This window comes from Amblyomma mixtum, chromosome 2 (genome assembly GCF_055824585.1).
Source record: "Amblyomma mixtum isolate Tamu chromosome 2, ASM5582458v1, whole genome shotgun sequence".
Lineage (NCBI taxonomy): Eukaryota > Metazoa > Arthropoda > Arachnida > Ixodida > Ixodidae > Amblyomma > Amblyomma mixtum.
This window is the reverse complement of record NC_143013.1, coordinates 152,181,456-152,200,666: the sequence shown is the minus strand read 5'-3', so window position 1 is coordinate 152,200,666 and position 19,211 is coordinate 152,181,456. Positions and strand designations below refer to the sequence as shown.

General features: G+C 47.9%; 1 pseudogene; it reads left to right on the top strand.

Annotated features, from left to right (window-relative positions):
• Nucleotides 1–1,017: 1,017 nt before the first annotated feature.
• Nucleotides 1,018–19,211, top strand: part of LOC149361290 (uncharacterized) — a 38,383-nt pseudogene continuing 20,189 nt past the window's right edge.

The following is a 19,211-nucleotide window of genomic DNA, read 5'->3' as shown; positions in this document are numbered from 1 at the left end:
CAGCGATGTAAACAATGACTGCAGTCGTTCTCATCGGCGCACTCCTGGGGAAATTTAAAGTTGACGCGGTAAATGTTCATTGGTGTAATATCTTCAAGCACTCCCTTAGACAGAACACGAGCTATTTGCTAAACAAACAGTTGAAAAAAATTCAGGGGGCAATTGGCTCTCTATGCTGCAAGGCGAAAGCGTTTCCTGGCCACTGTTTGTTTTTATTTACTTTTTGTTTTTCATATTTTATTTTTTTTTATTTTCTGCTCCTTTTCTTAATTTTATTGTTTTTTTATTTTTATTTCCACATCTTATTTTTATTTTGCTTTTATTTTTGTTTATTTCCGTATTTTTATTTTACTTTCCTTGACTTTACTCCGTTTATTTTATTTACGAATCTCATGCATTCACTAGATACGCCTTTATTCATGCTGGAACCTTGAGCCTTTTAAGCAGTGACACCGAAAGGCGGACGAATCTGCCGACGCGTCTGTCGACACTCCTGCCGGCACTCCTGCCGACGCGTCTGCCGACACTCCTGCCGACGCGTCTGTCGACACTCCTGCCGACGCGTCTGCTAACGACAGTATGAGGCACTAAAGGCTTTCGCCTTAAAAAGAGAGCAGCGGGTATCTAAATGAACAGCCCCAGAAGCGAAAGCAGTCGCGCGACTTTGGGCGGTCGAAGCGACGGCAGCGGCGACGGCTATTGGTCGGTTCGGGCTGGCTTCGCGTTTCGAAGGCATTCCGAAATCTGGAATGTCTCCGCGTAGCTCCGTCGACTGGAATGTCGTCTGAACCGAATGCCGTTGAAAAACGTCGTGAAGCAGTGTTAGTTCGGCAATCGAGACGAATGACATTCGGTTGGAAGGCAGTCAAAACGCCCGTGTAGCAGAGTGTTTCCTTCCTCCGTGCCGCGAAGTGCAGCAATCATACGTGCGCTAGAATTCTTCAGGCTGCTTGGAACTTGAAAACCATTAGCGATAGCCCTTCATAAGTGAATTAATGCGCTCTTCAGTTGCCCGCCATGACCAGTAAGTGGCAAAAGTATCGACGGCTCAACTGTGAAGTTGACGAATTTTTCCGGGAAGTTTCTTTCGCCGTTGAGGACGAACGTCATGGGTCTCCAACGACGACACGCGAAGGCCGCGTTATGAGTGCTGAAAGTGCAGAGAGAGGCAAGAGGCCTCGGGAATGCTTGGAGGCATCAACAGGACGGCTCAGCTCTCCACATATGCCACCCAATCTTTATGAGGACTCAGAATCCACTACTTCTGAGGACTCAGAATCCACTACTTCTGAAGAATGCTTGGACGCTGCTGAGGGTTCGTCGTTATCCGAGGATCAGTCAGATGACCGCGACCACCAAGCATTTGAGGGGCATTCGATGACCACCAGTACAGAAGCAATCCCCTCGGTGATAGATGCGGCTCGAGAGCTAGAGGACATAGCACGAAAGCACTGTCTTTCACATGTGGCCATTAACGACCTGTGCTTGCTTTTGCGCCGACTAGGTCATTCAGTGCCTCGTGACGCTCGCACTTTACTGAAGAGCGAGCGGAAAGTGAATGTGCAGAACAACAGTGTGCATTTTGGCCTTGGATGTCAAGTGGCTGAAAGAGTTGGAAAAGGTCTTCGAGATCCTGCGGGCGCCAACGTGGACCTCCACATCAACGTCGATGGACTACCCATATTCAAAAGTTCTTCAGTGAGCTTCTGGGTCCTGCTCTGCGCCGTGGCTAATGCAGTTGACAGTAGGCCCTTCGTTGTCACCATTCACTGTGGGAAAAAGAAGCCAGCCAATGTTGAACAGTTTTTGAGGCCATTTCTGGATGAAATGAAAAGCCTGGAGGCCTCTGGCATGGTCATCAAGGGCGTGCGTCACAGTGTTTCTCTCGCTGCTGTAATATGCGATGCCCCGGCACGCTCTTATGTCAAGTGCGTAAAGGGACATACTGGCTTTTATGGATGCGATCGCTGCACTCAGAAAGGTGAAAGGATTGAGCGGAGACAAACATTTCCAGTGTGTGCTGCTTTTGCAAGCCGCACGGATGACTCTTTCCGCAGAAAGGCTGAAGCAGGCCATCACCATGCCACAAGTCCGCTGCTTCAACTACGTGTCGACATGATCAAGCACTTTCCGTTGGACTACATGCATACGGTGTGTTTGGGAGTCACCTGGAAATTGCTACAGACTTGGGTGTCTGGACCGCTACCTTATCGCCTCAGTGCACAGCAGCGTAGCATTCTGAGTGCAAGACTTGAGGAAACTAGCCTGCCATCAGAATTTGCTCGCCAGCCTAGAACCCTGGATGAACTGGATCGGTGGAAGGCAGTGGAATTTCGGTCCTTTCTCCTTTACACTGGTCCTGTGCTGTTAAGGGATTTGCTAACAGATGACCGTTACAAGCACTTTCTATGTCTGCATGTGGCTGTTCAAATTCTTCTCAGTGCCAACCTTTGCACAGAAATGAACAGGTTTGCTTCAGACTTGCTGCAATATTTTGCACGACAATCTGGAAAGATATATGGACCAGAGTTTCTGGTGTACAATGTACACATCAAGTGCCACATTGCTGATGACTGTCTGATTTATGGACCACTGGACAATGCCAGTGCCTTTCCATTCGAAAACTGCTTGGGGCAAATTAAGAGATTGCTGCGCAGCAACAGAAAGCCTCTCGAATAGGTGAGCCGGAGGCTATCAGAGTTGGGTAATTCACCCAGAGAATCGCCATTGAGAGTGCTGCCAACAGATGTATCTTCTTTGAAAGCTGGTGTGGAGAAAGACTCATGCTGTTTATTAAGCAATGGCCACATTATCAGTGTGACAAAGCTGACTCCACAATTTATTTTTGGCCATGAGCACCTTCATTCCAGGAGCTTCTTCTCTCTTCCACTTTTGTCTGAAAAGTTACAGATTTTCCGCACAGACAATGCTTCACCTCATATGAGGATGTGGCCTGTGGAGTGCTTTCAGTCCAAATGTGTGAAAATTCTGTGGAAGTCTGGATTTGTTGTATTGCCCCTCTTTCATCAAAATGAGTAGAAGTGGATCATTGTTATCCTTTTTGAGTTAGCTTGCCATGCTTAGTTAAAGCTTATTTTTGAGGACTATTCCCTCTCCATGATAGCTACAAGCATATCATGGTAGATGTGCATGAATATTCTCTTCTTCATAGCGAGCAGAAATGTAGTTAGTAGGAATGCATTTCGAGTGTTGTATTTTTGCTCCTTCATTATGATTGGTAGAAGTGTAACTTTAAGTGTCTTATTTTCTCTCTATGATGGTTGTATATTTTTAAATGTTGTAATTACTCTCCATCATAAATGGTAGAGGCAGCAAACCCCACGTTTATGGTTCTGTTCAAAGACTATGGCTACTTGCGTGCACCTTCCTGATGACCTACTCTGATGATAGTGGAGACAAAATGTTGCAAAACGTTCTCATAATCTTGGAAATGACTCCCCTCCTCTCTTAAACAGGGGCTCGGTATCTCATTGGTTTCAGTACATGCAGCCCTGGTATGCCTTGCTCCTGTGATGTGCCAGCGGCATGTTTGCACATCAATTAGCTTGCCTTGCTCAGTATCACATGCAAGGGTTCACGATGCCCTTTGTCTTGCTGCTTAGCTCTGATGGCACTTATGTGATGCAAGTAATGCTGCACGAGCTTCTCAGCACATTGAACCAACATGAATTTTGGCCCACTGGCCTTGCTACATACGGTTGCAGACATGTGCTTTGCCCTTGGAAGAAACTGTTGGGCCTTGGCCTTCCCACTTGCATCTAGCTGGTGGCTCTTTCATAGATTTTCTTCTGTGAGCGGTGATAAAATTGGTAAATTGATTTTTGAGGAAAGGAAATGGCGCAGTATCTGTCTCACATATCTCGGCGGCACGGTTGTCGTAAGGGAAGGGAGGAAGGTAGGAGTGAAAGAAGAAAGAAAGAGATGCCGTAGTGGAGGTCTCCGGAATAATTTCGACCACCTGGGGATCTTTAACGTGCACTGACATCGCACAACACACGGGCGCCTCTTGCGTTTCGCCTCCATCGAAACGCGGCCACCGCGGTCGGGTTCGAACCCGGGTACTCCGGCTCGGTAGACGAGCGCCTTACCACTGAGCCACCGCGGCAGGTGATGCCATTGGAGGCAATGTGTGGTCGCAGTGTTAAGGCATTTCATGGAAGAAAGTAGCCTTTTCAAGGCTGACACTTGCTCCTGTTGTTTGGTAGACTGTTCTGTGCTGCCAGTTCGAGAATCATGTCGCTGTGATGTTTGTTGGTTCATGTTATTCTCATGCTAGAGCTTTCTTCAACTCGCCTATATTCTGTTCAGCTCGTCTGTTGGCAGGAGGGCGGCTTGGGCGCAAAGCTACGGGAATGATGTCTCTACCTCAGTTGACACAAATGCCACCCTGTTGTATGACGCCACCTTGTGTAGAATTCCAAGGTTGTAAATAGTGAGCGCAGTACATCAATGACTGCTGCTCATATTGAAGTACTCTTTGAACCTGCAGCCACTTGGTAAAAGCATCCATCGGCGTCAACTGTATGCCTTTCCACAAGCCTAGCAAACTAGTGTACTGGTAGTGTATGTCATGGAATTCATGGCTCCGTGACCGACTCATGGCGGAGTCTAAAATGAAATTTGAATCTTTTCTGCGTAATTCTGTTTGCTCTGGCATAATTTGCAAAACTTCTTCGTACCTAAGTGTACCTTGCTACCCCAAATAGCTTCGTGCACAGGTCTTAAAGGGACAGTGAGGAGAGGAGAGCTCTATTAATATTTTTTAAAAAGCAAAATCCGATAGTTCGGCATTTCATGGCTTTGTTGCCACTTGGCCGGCAGCGAGAGATGCATTTATTTCTAAGAAATATGGATTCGAAGTTGAAAAAGCTTTTCCCGCCGCTCTGATTCAAACTTGGGATTCTGTTATTACGACACCGGGCTAAGTGACGTGAAACATGACGTGCACATGACGTAACGCAGACTCCATGATTTCTGGCGGCCAGCAGTGCGGCCTAGCAGCAGCTGAAAAGAAAGCTACCGCTAGCCGCACGTTGAAGGCATCTATTGGCTATTGCGGCCGTCGCTACCGTCACTTTGTTTGCGTTTTCACCGGCACTTTGCCAGCGTTACAATGGATCCCATTCTAGAAGTCGTCAACGAAGTTCTCGCAAACAGACACCTTTAGCATACCGTGTAGATTGTTACCGTTAACGGAATACTGGGAGCCCACCTACTGCCGGTGAGCAGGCGGCGATTGGTCCTGATGCTGCAGGCGCGCGCGTAGCTGCCGAGTACGTATCGCCATCTGGCGACGTCAAGGAGATTTACGCATGCATTGGCTGCGCCTGACTGATTCGTGGCTTTTCGTGTCCTAGCGTTGCTAGAATAATTGGTTCTAGCAACACTGGTTTGTCCTATGACGTCATCACGCTTGTACTTGCGAGTTTGGCCTGTGGCGGCGATGCCTGTATTTTGGTTCTTGCTCATTTCTATGTTACAAGAGCTTTGTTGTCAGTATGAGTGGCGTTTTTATAATCAGGAGCTGTTATTCTGTCGATACAAGCCAACTTCAATTGTTCCTCAGTGTTCCTTTAATTGGCAGAGAATCAACGGTAGCTTGCATGAACCAGTGAAGCAGCCTGATCTCATGCAGCTTTCAGTATTTCTACTCCCGAGTTCCAAGTGATGTGTCCTCAATAAATAGCAAGTTCTGTCACTCTCCATCAGCAGGAACTGAAGCTGTTGCGTTTGGTTGCTCTGCTGTACCTTCTTTGGTTGTCAGATATGGCCTTGAATGTGCTGCATTTTTTTGCAGAAGCCTAGCCACAATATCTGCGGTCAGAAGTGGTTGTGGAAGTAATTCGAACATTAGTATCTCTCTGTGAATGTGAGGTTTCTCGTTGCTATCTGACAGGAGCAACCTATTGTACACATCTGTATTCTGGTGGTTCTTTCAAACTTGGTGCATCAGATCATCATCATATGCTGAAAGACTCGAGCACAGTTACACTAGAATTGGGGAGAACATCTGTGGCACTGATTTTTGTGTCTAAGTGTGCATCTTTCAATGCAATTGTGAAGTAATCTGCTGCAAATATGATAGCCAGGCCTTAATGGTCAACTCGAGCATAATTGCACTCTGCTGTGCCTAAGCTATAATGCATAAGCAAGAGATGCTTATCGGCCAGAGTTGTCCTCTTGCAGGAGCACTGCACCCACACTGTAAAATGATGTGTTAGTTGCAGTCGGGAGTCATTTGGTCTCGCTGTAGTGTTGCGAGCACTACGCTTCAAAAGTAACTGTTTTAACCCATGAAAAGCTTTTGCCTCTTCACCTCCCACCTCTATTTCTTGTAAATTTGCTGCTTTTGTATACATTCTCTTCACGTTGTTATCATAAAAGGCGAACATGCCAAGAAGAGGCTGTAGGACATGCTCATTGGTGCGGGGACTAAGTGTAGTCACTGATCGAGAGGCCTCCAAGTTGGTGTTGCACAGGTAGCTGTTTTTGACCACTTTCTTATTAGTGCGAAAGCACTTGTATGCTCATCAACACTGACCGAGGATCTTGTCATCTTTGGATCTTGTGCCGTTGCCTAGCAACAGCGATGCCATGTTAGGTTAAAAAAAAATCAGATCTGTATCCACGACTGGGAGTCGAACCCGTGGCGGTGTGAACAGATCAGCTAGGCTATCACTGCAGCCGCGCACGCCACGTGTTAAACTGCAGAGTACTCTTGTGCTGTGCATTGCAAAACATTGTCTTCACCAACTTCCATTGGCGGCGGGAACTGATCAGATAAGGTTGACCTCAATCAGAGCTTAACTTGAGTCTAATAGTGTTGCCCGATGTGCCAGCAATCCAGCTAAGCAAAACCATCAGCCAATCGGCTGAACATATGCTTTTGCAAGTCTATTCTGTTTAACTATGTTGAAACCCTACCAATTTTCTCAAATACAGGAACTCTCAATGTGACCTTCTTGCAGGCATGGTATGTTCCGTCTTGAGGCTGTGGGCATCACCACAGTGCCAAGCAACAGTGTTGTCTTTGCTTTGTCTGAGCATTGCAGTCACGTCCAATGCCTGTGTTGGTGAATGATTGCTTTGTTAATGTCCACATGCTCAGTACTCATCACTTGCTGCTGCTATGCAGCCTTCTCTGCATGAGCAATGAAGCCCTAAGCCTTCGAGAGCATCAGCTTACACTCAATGAAGAGGCACTGCGGGAAGTTCTCTCTTCGTAGGCCAGACATGAATCTGTCGTGCAGCATCACATGTAGTTGGAGCATAAGGTTCCACATCATGGTTGTAGCAGCCATAGTTGTTGACGCAGCCCTTCCTTTAGTTGCTGCATCTGCTGCTTGCAATGTCCCAATGTACAACTCAAAGCCAGCTTGCATAGTGCAGTTACACATTCACTCACAGATTCAACGAGCAACTGGTCACAACGTTGGCATTCCCCCGTAAGCGCACTGTAATTCAGCATTTATACGACATTAATTCGGTCCCGGTTGCTCCCACACTGTACCAATATCTTGGGTTACATCAGACATCTCTGTCTTGGATAACCTACATAACAAGCAATATGTTCAAATGCCTCTAAAGTCTTAGGCTATCTCCAGTAAAGCCTCAAATCGGTGCCTCCCAAAGTGCAAAACTGGCTTATCAAATGTTCATAATTCCCATACTTGATTTCGCATCATCTTGTAGTCTTCATTTCAAGCAAATACTGCATTTCGGAACTCGAGGCCATCCAACATCATGCAGCCTGTTTTATCACTTCAGAACACTCGAGAGAAATCAGCATCTCTGCACTTAAGCGCTTCATCAATATTCCCACACTAGAGTTGCGTCACATGATCTCTTGGCTCAGCCTGCTGCACAGCCTCCTCTACTGCCAACTACGAGAGATCCACTGCTGGAACCACTGATAAGAATATCCCGTCACCTTAGCCACAGCCACCCCATAGCCAGCATCAAGTGCCACACTTTTCTTTTTTCCCAGTCGTGATAACCCTCTGAAAAACCCTACAAGATGACATAGTTTTTTGAAGCAATCGCAAGTAATTTGTGAAACATGGATATTTCATTAGCCTTACCATGAATCATTCATTGATTTTTAACTGCGTATACTGCCGCATATACTTTTTCCTGTGTTTTTGCCTTGCTTCGTGACGCCTTTTTGTGTGTTAATTTTTTCTTAGATCTCATTGTGTGTAGTGTCTGTGCTCACTGTTCCTGCGTATATTAAATACGGATTTGCACCAGTTGTAGTCCCCTCTTGTGTAATATGCGTTTAAGAATGAATGAAATAAAGAAAGTTATGCACAACATGAAAAGTGATCATATAACCTAGCCTACACCCTTGCTACATTCCTTTGCTTCATGTGACTTTGCTTCAAAGTATACATTCAGTAAAAAAGATGGTTGTAAGCAATGGTTTCCGAACAGTCGCCAGCCGTCATTTGTTGTGCTCGCACCCATGGTTTGATTTTTAATGCCCAATCTCATATGTCTGTGCTATGTAGCTCAGTGAGTGAAATTATGCATTATTTTTATTGCATCCAGTAGTTCAACGTCTTGTCTCAGCCAGTGGTAACAAAGTCTTTTCTTTTGTTGCAACCTTTACGTGGCCTTTTCTTTTAATGTATGCTATGGTACGGAGACCATGACAACAAGGAAGGCAAAAAAAGGAAATAAATTGTAAATTGTGGGGTTTAAGTCCCAGTGTAGCACGTTAAAGAAACCTGAAATGGCCTAAATTGATCTGGAGTCTTCCACTGCCGCGTCCCTCACAGCCCATGTGTTGCTTTGGGTCATTAACCCCAGAAATAACTATTTTCTTTCTTTACTTTCCTTTCTTCTCATGACCTGCATGTCGTAACATAATCTGAGTTATACAGTTTGGCAGCCCTCTACTCATAATCTCGATGGTATGAACCAGGCTACCCATAGCAAAGACAGATATTTCTAAATGAAATCATTGTCAGGAAAGTATGCAGCAAGGTATAATCTGTACGTTGTGTACTGACAGCAGCCGTTAAGAAAGCGGGAAACAGCTGTTATCATTTTGTTGTTTTGTCAACAAGGATTTTTGAATGACCAATGCTAAAAGCTCCTTCTTCAGCTCTCCCTCAGCCGCCGCTTTCTGGAGGCTCCCAAAGTACACATCAAGCATTGTAGAAAGATACATACAACCAGGTGGCTCCAAAAACTGAAATCCTCCAGTTGCACATGCTCACAGTGCTTATTGGGTACTTTGGTATTCTGGTAAAAAAATGAAGTACACATGAACCAATGTAGTGAAAAAAAATGACTGCAAAATGCAACCCTCTTGATGAGTAATTTGCGAATGAGCAGATGGAGTGAAAAAATGACTGTGCAGAATGGAACCGTCCTAATGATGAGTAATGTGCAAATAAGCTTATCTGCTAATTAATGTTGAGATTGGGGGTTGTGCTATTCCTTGCTATATGTGCTGCTTCATGAGCACATGTTCCAAGGAAAAAAAGATGAAGGCAGAAAGGCTGGTGGGGTCTTGGTTACTTGCTTTTGCCAGCACTGCATTATCTTTCAATTCAAACTTTTAATGTTATGTAATCTTGATAGTACATGTAATGTGTTGCAATAAACTAAGTAATATGTTAAATGTTCTCAAGCGCAATGTGCAAGGCATGCAAGTAACTGCCAGCATCTGCTACCTCGAACTGCTATAATGTATGGTGAAGTGGTGTGAGTTATGGGTATAGATTTTTTATGTTACTTATTATGTTCTCTTGTATGCTTCACAGCAATAATAGTGGCCGTATTGTGTTTTCGGGCGGCTTTGTTAATAAGGTTTGCTGACATGAATATGTAATGGCTTTCTTAGTATACACTTTGAGTCGGAGATGCCTTATCGAGTGTCGTAAAGTATGGCTAACACTGGAAGGTATGCCTCGAAGACTAATGCGTAGTTAGGAAGGTCCTGAAGGCACCTTTGTAATTTGGTGCTTTGGGCACTTCTTACTGCGCTTCTATGCAGTCATGGTGCGCCCGTAAACGTCACGAAATATATAAGGTAAGCAAACAGAAGTGATGTTTTGCTGTCACATTAAAAAAATTAACACTGATATGAAAATAACTGCCTCCTGAGCTGGATAAGCATTTTCAGTGTGTGTAGGAACGTTGGGCATGACTAATATATGTTGCACCTTAACAGCAGTCATAGATAAAGCAATGACAAAGAAATGGAGCTCTTGAGACAGTGTAGAATTCTCTAGCTGTGTTCGTTTTCCAATGACTTATGGGAGACTGAAATACTTTAACAACAACGAACGAGAATTTATTTGCAACTACACCAAAAAAAGAACACTGGCTGGAGAGCGTCGAAAACGAGAGGCTCGCTTCTCCGGGGTCGCTGAGTGTCTGTCTTTCGCCGTCACCGACAAAGCAATCGTCCCCTCTGCCCGTCGGCCCTGAAGCACAAACCCCTGCCACACACACGCACTCCGCTTTCCGGCGGGGGAGTCGGGGGAGCTTCCCAAGTGACCTTGGAGCGAGCTGATGCCCCTTCCCTCGGACGCAGTGGGTGACCCCCCACCGTCGTGCCGTGAAGATGTCTTTGAAGCGCCTTACTGACGCAGAATCTTTAACAAGGTGTACAGCACAGAGATCTCAAGGTGACAGTCATTATCAGGCATGCTTCGGAATTTCATACAGGAAGCACTTTTCATCACTATTGAGCCCACAATCAATGAACTGCAGTGCCAGAAAAATTACAGCTAACAGGTGTAGTTATCACTCGTTGTTGCCTGTTGGCATCCTACTGTGGGTGGGGTACCCTCTTGCTGAGCTAGAATGCTTTTGATGGTTTCACTGGAAGCCTGAAAATGTATGGCCAGCTCACCATATAATTGCCTGCTGTCCTTGTCTATGGCTGCCATTAATGCCTTATTATCCAACACATATATGCCCGATGACTGTAGTGTGCATAACAAAGGCAGATCTCCCAGGCTGAATTTTTGGAACCAGTGCTTACAGTGTATTTAACTGCAGCATTATTCCCAAAGATTTAATGAATTCCATGGCTTTACTCAACTACAGACAAGGACGCCTTGAAGTGAAAGAGCAGACAAGCAGGAATGAGCCGTTTCAACACCTCCAGTTCGGTTCATTACTACTCGAACTTTCACCACTGTGAGGTTGCAATATTCATGCATTTGTAGTCATTGCTCCTGCATCCAACATCATTCTTTAAGCACCTCAAGCAGTTAGTTTCATATCAATGTTCAGTTCTGTGGTGTGGTCTCTTAACAGGAAGAATTTTTTTGTTGCCTTGTGGGTTTAACCCATTTCAAAACTTACGACAAACTTTTTGGCGGATTCAAAAACACTCCATTACAGTGAAGTGAGCATGACTAAATTGTTTTAGGCAGGGTTAGGTAGGGTAATGAAATGAAAATGAAAAGCAGTTTGTTAGACCCTTAGATACTAGCTATCTATGCTAGCCCTCAAAACCATTGATTGCGGCTTGCGAATGTGGCATGTACAAGTACCATAATACAGTGCTGCAACCCATGCAACTAAGTATGTCCTTGACCTACCTAATGCACTTATGGCCGATATCTTCTCTGTTTTAACTGCTAAAAGTAACTGCCACCTATCATGAGGCATTGCTAGCGGCTTGGAGGGTAACCTATATGATAGGGATTTTCTGTGCCACCACAGGTAGCACGCTATCTTCATCTATTCATCTGTTATTTGCTCATTTGATGTGCAGTGATTGTGATAACGGCAGGCTTGATGGAATGTGAACTCTGCATGCCCTGCGTAAAGCTAATGCAATAGACCTCTCCCTCGTACGTGACATCAAAGGGGCGTTCCCACTGGGTAAAACCATCCACTTTCGCTTAATTCTGAACAGGTTTTGCTTGGGACGATCGCTCCCCTGACCACTTTCTTTTCCCAATTAGAAATGCCAATCGCTATGTGTTGGAGCCATTCTTCTTGTGATTATAGCCTTATATAGCCCCGTTGGTGCGCGGCATCTTTTGTTCATCGGGCCAGACACACAGTGCGCAGATGACAGGCCGGAAGAGGTCTATTGGACCGGCGCAGTTGTTGCTGGCAGCCGGAATTCGTCTACCTTTCCTTTTCATTCTGGAGTGCACGTAACTTAAATTACAAGTTTCATTCTATATCAGATCTATTTAGATTGAACATGGGAATGCTAGCTATTTGCCCACAACTGTCTTGGTTTTATTGACATGCTGATCAAGTGAGCAGCCCGTATACTGAGCCTGCACTTCTCCACTGCGTGACTTGCATTATCTTTCATGCGCCCATGCTCCACTAGCACCCACGCAGCTTTTACATGCGACGCAGAATACGCAGCCAGGCTAAATGTGATAATGTCAACGCTTCCGGCATACAGCAAATTAATGTACGTGGGACTATATATTTCGATAGGTGTCGCCCGGGCAATGATTGCTAAAATTGCATGTGATGTTCCTAGTCCAGAGTAATCTACACAGTACTTATGAAGGCTGCAGGCAGAAATATACTAGCTGTTTCCACAGCATTGTAATGGTGATCCACGGGAAGCCCCAATTGGGGTTGCCCGCACTTCACCGTCATTTAGCCCGGGTCTTTCATGCACATGTGCACACTGCATGTTTTGCCAATGCGTATCCCACACTTAGCCCTTCTATATCCGATATGTAGGATAGAGGTGGGGAAGATGTGGGAGCGACAGATGTGCCCATGCGCAGCCCATGTATTTCCTACGCCGGACCCTTGTAGGCTGCAGGTGGGAATACTGGGTGTTTGCCCACACCCAGCCACCTTGGATCCGTCAGGGCACTGCGTGGGCAGCCCCTATTGGGGTTGCCCACACTTCACCGTCATGTAGCCCGGGTCATCCATGCACACACTGCATGTTTTGCCAATGCGTAGCCCACACTTAGCCCTTCTATATCCGATATGTAGGATAGAGGTGGGGAAGATGTGGGAACGACAGATGTGCCCATGCGCAGCCCATGTATTTCCTACGCCGGACCCTTGTAGGCTGCAGGTGGGAATACTGGGTGTTTGCCCACACCCAGCCACCTTGGATCCGTCAGGGCGCTGCGTGGGCAGCCCCTATTGGGGTTGCCCACACTTCACCGTCATGTAGCCCGGGTCATCCATGCACACACTGCATGTTTTGCCAATGCGTAGCCCACTCTTAGCCCTTCTATATCCGATATGTAGGATAGAGGTGGGGAAGATGTGGGAACGACAGATGTGCCCATGCGCAGCCCATGTATTTCCTACGCCGGACCCTTGTAGGCTGCAGGCGGGAATACTGGATGTTTGCCCACACCCAGCCACCTTGGATCCGTCAGGGTGCTGCGTGGGCAGCCCTAAAAGGGGCTGCCCACACTTCACTATGATAGAGCCCGGACTTTTGCCCGCGTTTATCCGCGGTGGGACCTAAATTGGCTGCCCAGTCTGTTTAAGCCCATGCTTAGCGGACGAGGGTCCCATTCAGGCACGAAGTGGGCAGCCGAAGCGTTTTGAGCCAGCACCGCACCCACGGGGGACCCATGTGGGTTTATTGCGGCCAGCCGCCAGCCCTCATTGCCCATATCGGACCCGCAAGGGCCCGCCACCTTGTGCTACTGGGGACCCCTTCTCTGCCGTTGTGGGCAGGGCAGAGAGAAAATAAACTCAATTGGTTTTCCTCTATCGCGAACCTCGAATCGTTAAACAGTTCACAGCACCGTGAACATCACTATCACTATCGGCACGAAACAATCATTTCTGGCGCAAATTAAAACATAAAATAATGCTATTTTGGATATCTCTTTTTGAGCTGCAGTAGAAATGCGCTGAGTATAAAAAGAACAGCACGAGACAGGACTGGACGATGCGCTCATCCAGTCCTGTCTCGTGCTGTTCTTGTTATACTCAGCGCATTTCTACTACAGCGCAAAAAATGAAATACCAGCTCTCCCCAGTTGTCGCAATGTTAGCTTGGATATCTCTTTGGGCGCCAAAGGCATTACACACTCGAGATACTATCTTGCGGTAGTGATGTATGCGTACAAAACATAAAAATCGCATGCTTGATTTGCGACGCTGAGCTTCTTCAAGTACGTGATAAAACAGGAATTTTCTGGCGTTACCGAAAAGCGCACGGCGTTACCGAAAAGCGTTTCTGGGCTTGAGTCGAGATGCAGTTCAAGAGCTGGGCCAAGTAGGTCAGGTTTTCGTGTGGGTCTGGCCCAATCAACAAATTATGGCCAGAGCAGTGCTCTGCAATGCGCACACCTGGGAACAGAAAAAAATCTGAGTCCACTGCAGCACTCGAGATCCCATTTTACGGTAGTTATAACCGAGAAGCGGACAGTAGTTGTTTAAGCAGTAAGCATTGCAACTCTTGTCTATACAAAATCGAGCCGTGCGGGGAGCGTGACAAGATACATTTGTCTATATTTTCAGGACTGGTAACGTGAAATTCGGTAAAGGATCTCACAGAACTCATAGCGGCTCATTGCTTCCGCGAAGGGCCTGCGCCCGTGACAACAGTGAACTAGAAAAGCAAACGTAAGATCGACGCTCCCATGACAGCGGAATCCTCTGTTCCGGTTGCCCAAAAAACACCGGCATGATGCCTTATGCTGCCTCGAACGCCCTCAGTAGTGAAGTGTTGCTTCCCTCAGCTGCCGACAACATGAAAATACGCGACCGACTTCGCTGCCGTGACCACCCGCCACTCACACCCAATAACAGCCACTCACGTCTACTCACAGCCACTCATTGCCACTCATGTCCACTCACCTCTAATCACGCTAATCTACTTACACCCTCATCCATTCACTCACACTCACACTCATGGCCACCTATGCTGGCATCCACTGACTCGAACTCACAGTCACGTCCACTCACACCCATGACCACTGACTAGCACTCACACTAATGGCCACCCACAATAATATCCACTCACTCGCACTCACACTCACGTCCACTCACACCCACGTCCACTCACACTCACGACTACTCGCTCACACACACAGACGTGAGTGTGAGTGTGAGCGAGGCGATATGAGTGCACTCATGAGTGAGTGTGCCGACCTATTCCACCTCAGCAAGCGGCCGCTCTTAGACGACATATTATTTAACCAAGTTAGTGGGCAGTGGTCCGGCTTCTACTACGAACTTGGAACCGGCGATGTAGCAGACGAGCTTCTGAACGGCCCATACCAGGCAGGCGCATTCTTTTTCAGAAGTGCTTTACGCCGCTTCATGGCAAGTCAACTTACGGCTCAGGTACAAAACTGCCCTTTCATTGCCCTCCTCATCCTCTTGGCATAACACAGCTCCCATGCCCCGATCACTGGCATCACACTCAATTATGAAGCCTTTTGAAAAATCAGGGTCCATTAGAACTGGCTCCTTGCTCAAGGCTTGTTTCAGCATTTCAAACGCGTTCTCTTTTTTTTGGTCCCATATCACCTTCACGGGTTCCGACTTTCGAAGCGCGTCTGTGAGAGGACTGGCAAGCGTGGAGTAATCTTACATAATGCTGGTAATGTCCAGCTAAGAGTAAAAAGGCCCTTATCTCGGCCTTAGTGGTTGGTCGGGGGTAGTTTACGACAGCGGCTACCTTGATTTCTGACCGTCTACGCCGGCCAAGCCCCACCACATGCCCTAGGTAAGTCACTTCGGCGCAACATAGCGGGCATTTAGCAGGTTTAACTGTGAGGCCGGCATCTTTCACTCTGCTTAGCGCGACTCGTAAGTCATCTACATGTTCTTCTCATGTGTTAGAAAAGATGGCGACATCGTAGAGATACAGGAGCGCGTACTCGGACACACCATGGAGCACGTGGTCCATTAGATTGGAGAAGCAATAGGCGCATTTTTGAGTTCGAAACTCAACATGACTGGGCGGAACGTTCCAAATGGGGAAACGAACGCGGCGTAGCGGCTGGGCGCTCTGTAAGGGGGACTTGCCAATGGCCTCGCACGAGGTCTAGTATGGATTTGTAATTCGACTTTGACACTGTCTTCACCTTTTCTTCGCGGTTTGGTATTGAATACTATTGGTATTGAATATTGAATACTGGGCACGGCGGCACCATGAGGATGCAAGTGTCTAACCCCTTCGTGTTCACTCCGCAGATGTGGCTCGGCGTGCTTCTGAGCGCTTTCATCGGTCCCGCAAGCCCGCCTGTTGCTGATGCGGCTGCCTTTCACAGAATCCTGACAGCGCCAATTTTCCACTTGGTGGCTACACGATCCGTGGGATGTGCGCATGACCCGTGGACAACGCCCCCGAGCTGTCCCTCTATATATTGCCCTCCGACAAGCAGCACAGCCACTGGGCACGGCGGCACCATGAGGATGCAAGTGTCTAACCCGTTCGTGTTCACTCCGCAGATGTGGCTCGGCGTGCTTCTGAGTGCTTTCATCGGTCCCGCAAGCCCGCCTGTTGCTGATGCGGCTGCCTTTCACAGAATCCTGACAGCGCCAATTTTCCACTTGGTGGCTACACGATCCGTGGGATGTGCGCATGCCCCATGGACAACGCCCCCGAGCTGTCCCTCTATATATTGCCCTCCGACAAGCAGCACAGCCACTGGGCACAGCGGCACCATGAGGATGCAAGTGTCTAACCCGTTCGTGTTCACTCCGCAGATGTGGCTCGGCGTGCTTCTGAGCGCTTTCATCGGTCCCGCAAGCCCGCCTGTTGCTGATGCGGCTGCCTTTCACAGAATCCTGACAGCGCCAATTTTCCACTTGGTGGCTACACGATCCGTGGGATGTGCGCATGCCCCGTGGACAACGCCCCCGAGCTGTCCCTCTATATATTGCCCTCCGACAAGCAGCACAGCCACTGGGCACAGCGGCACCATGAGGATGCAAGTGTCTAACCCGTTCGTGTTCACTCCGCAGATGTGGCTCGGCGTGCTTCTGAGCGCTTTCATCGGTCCCGCAAGCCCGCCTGTTGCTGATGCGGCTGCCTTTCACAGAATCCTGACAGCGCCAATTTTCCACTTGGTGGCTACACGATCCGTGGGATGTGCGCATGCCCTGTGGACAACGCCCCCGAGCTGTCCCTCTATATATTGCCCTCCGACAAGCAGCACAGCCACTGGGCACAGCGGCACCATGAGGATGCAAGTGTCTAACCCGTTCGTGTTCACTCCGCAGATGTGGCTCGGCGTGCTTCTGAGCGCTTTTATCGGTCCCGCAAGCCCGCCTGTTGCTGATGCGGCTGCCTTTCACAGAATCCTGACAGCGCCAATTTTCCACTTGGTGGCTACACGATCCGTGGGATGTGCGCATGACCCGTGGACAACGCCCCCGAGCTGTCCCTCTATAGACCGTTTACAGCGCCCAGTTCTTCCGTTTGAGACCAGATGGCGCCACACGTGCGCTCCGAACACAGCACCATTACTTGCCTCGTAAGTCGCCGGCGTGTACGCCTCGACGCAGCAGTGGAAATATCGCGGGTGGTTGCCGAATGTGTTCTTTCTACGATGTGAAAAGGCAGAGGAAACGCATGCTCTGTTGTGGATTGCAAGAATTGCGACAGAGAGTTAAAGGTTCAGGATGCGATCGTTTGCGAGCTTCACGAAACCGAACTGCACAAGGAGGTAATGCCAATGTTCGCGCCCGTTCGCCACGCACCCTTTCCGAACTGGCGAATGCAACACGTTCGCCAGCGCTAGATAGCTAATAAAGAAAGGTTTCGATCTTGGAAAATCTGCGAGGGTAAGTGCACAACACAGCCGCATGAAGAAGCTGTTCCGCCACCGAAACCATGACGGCGTGCTTTCAGTTATTGTGCACTGTGCTCAGACCGCATTGATCGTAAGTTGTGGTCTGCGACCATTAGTAAAACGAGCGCCCGAGGCCGAATTAGAAACAAAAAAAAAATGACTACTTACGCTCCTTCATACGCCTGCTGTTTGTTATGCACTGCACAGCCGTGCGAGCCGACAACGCTTGCCGTCAGTCCGTGTATTACACGCAGTCTTGGTGCTACTGTTCAATTTCGCTCCAAGTAGCGCGGTTTTCGTGGAACATGTTCGGATTACAGCATTTAGTTTACGGCTGCTGTGCCGGACGGTTGTCACTTGCTCGCGGTCCATGCGAGACAGTCACTAAAAGTGACTCCGTACGCTCAGAGTGAAGCTGATTAATTACAACCAACGAGACCACGAGCATTTCCATGTCCGCATATAGAGCGTCGAGCGTACCAAAATATTTTATATGAGGCTGACGTTACTGTGAAATTCGTCCAGCATGAACGCGTGGCCATACGCGCGTTATAACAATTATATCGCGGAATCCTTCGAAACGATTGCACGCCAGCTTGTGAAGGCTGCTTGATGCATGGCACTGCTACCATGATAGTCAACCTTTGTGTGTCTGTTTATTTTTGTCGCTTTTCTATGTTTAATCAACCAGTAGGAAATATTCCAGGTTTCCTAAGCAGGGTGTAAACAAATGCATACGATGTGCATGTGAGCGTTTCAGACCAGTGTCTGCATGCATGTACAGAATAGGACAACAACCTGTAAGGCCGCAAGAACATTAAACATTGCCGTTTTATATATTAACAATAAAAAAACATTAAGCAGAGTCTTCAGCGCATGCAAAGACAAGCATTCAGGCGATCCGTCCGTTACCTCGAACAGGCGGAGAGCTCAGCGGCTCTCCGCGACATGAAGTCCGATCGCGTTTTCACGCCTGAAGTGATCAAATTAGGGTTCTCACATGTCCTTCCAAGCTTTGGCCAAACCATAGTTTCGTCTTCCCACTCGTTTACAACCCTATCAGCCGGAACACTGCCTGTCGGAACTGAACCGTCAGACGCAGCAGCCTTCGCGACGAGGCGCGCGCCGAGCGGTCAGGAGGAGAGTAATGGCGGCGTGATCACGTGATCAAAGATGGCAGCCCCCACGATACGCCGCTGTAAAGCGTCTATATATTGCCCTCCGACAAGCAGCACAGCCACTGGGCACGGCGGCACCATGAGGATGCAAGTGTCTAACCCGTTCGTGTTCACTCCGCAGGTGAGGAAATGTTACGTAAAATGCTTTCGTTCCAATGACCCCTTCCTATTGGTGCTGCCGTGCCTAAGTGTCTGGTGCCAAGTGGCTCTGTTCCTCAAAGAACTGCTGTTACTGGCCGGAGATGTGGAACTAAATCAGGGCCCCGAACTGTCCCAA